Source organism: Gossypium hirsutum, chromosome A06, assembly GCF_007990345.1.
Source record: "Gossypium hirsutum isolate 1008001.06 chromosome A06, Gossypium_hirsutum_v2.1, whole genome shotgun sequence".
In the NCBI taxonomy this organism is placed as follows: Eukaryota; Viridiplantae; Streptophyta; class Magnoliopsida; order Malvales; family Malvaceae; genus Gossypium; species Gossypium hirsutum.
This window is the reverse complement of record NC_053429.1, coordinates 23,248,354-23,249,537: the sequence shown is the minus strand read 5'-3', so window position 1 is coordinate 23,249,537 and position 1,184 is coordinate 23,248,354. Positions and strand designations below refer to the sequence as shown.

The following is a 1,184-nucleotide window of genomic DNA, read 5'->3' as shown; positions in this document are numbered from 1 at the left end:
CTTTAGCCATTTATTTTTCTTGCAAATTAATTTATTATTATTATTTATTAATTTACTTTTTCTTTCTCTTGGCAGGTTTTTATAGTTTATGATTAGAAGAAACCCGTCAGGACCACTACTTTTTGATGAAGAAATCGATTGCACAGTTCGTAGAAACCAAAGAGAAGTAAGGCGAAGCTTAAGATACATAGAGAACGAGCAAGAAAATGATACTCAACCCCCAACCAAAGAGATGGCTGAAAACCAAGGCAATCAGCTACCACCTGCAATTGCGGTTAATCAAAATCCTTCTCCACGTACTATGTATGATTATGCTAAACCTTCTTTAACAGGAACTGAATCTAGCATAGTTAGACCTGCTGTAGCTGCAAATGCTTTTGAACTGAAACCTAACACAATTCAAATGATACAATAGTTTGTTCAGTTTGACGGTTTGCAAGATGAAGATCCCAACGCTCACTTAGCAAACTTTCTGTAATTATGCTATACATTTAAAATCAATGGTGTTTCTGATGATGCCATATGTCTTCAGTTGTTTCCCTTTTCATTGAGGAATAAAGCTAAACAGTGGTTGAACTCGTTACCACGAGGGTCAATTACTACTTGGGAACAAATAATCGAAAAATTTTTACTCAAATACTTTCCGCCGGCTAAAACTGCTAAATTACGTAATGATATCTCTTCGTTTGTGTAGATGGACTTAGAAACACTTTACGATGCATGGGAGAGATACAAAGACTTACTGAGAAGGTGCCCTCACCATGGGTTACCTCTTTGGCTTCAGGTTCAAACATTCTATAATGGCCTGAATCCTTTGACTCGACAAATGGTTGACGCAGCTGCTGGCAAAACCATCAACAATAAAACACCTGAAGATGCCGATGAGTTTATAGAGGAGATGTCACTGAATAACTATCAGTGGAAAGTCATGAGGACTAAGCCAACTAAAGCAACAGGCGTTTATAACGTTGATTCGGTTACTATGCTGTCAAACCAGGTAGAACTTCTAAATAAAAAGATTGATGGTTTTCGTAGTTCTTCACAGGTTTACCCAGTAATGCAGTGCGAAGCAAGTGGAGGTGGACCAAACCATTTGGAATACCAACCTTATGGCCACAACATGGATAACGGGCAATTAAATTACATGGGTAATAATCCTCGACCTCAAAACAATCCATATAGTA

The 1,184-nt window shown here is 37.8% G+C and overlaps 1 non-coding gene across 1 annotated transcript; it reads right to left on the bottom strand.

Moving 5' to 3' along the window:
- Window positions 1–661: 661 nt before the first annotated feature.
- On the bottom strand, window positions 662–768 carry LOC121231227 (small nucleolar RNA R71). The gene has a single exon (XR_005929293.1). It is a non-coding gene; the product is annotated as a small nucleolar RNA R71 (small nucleolar RNA).
- Window positions 769–1,184: the final 416 nt, after the last annotated feature.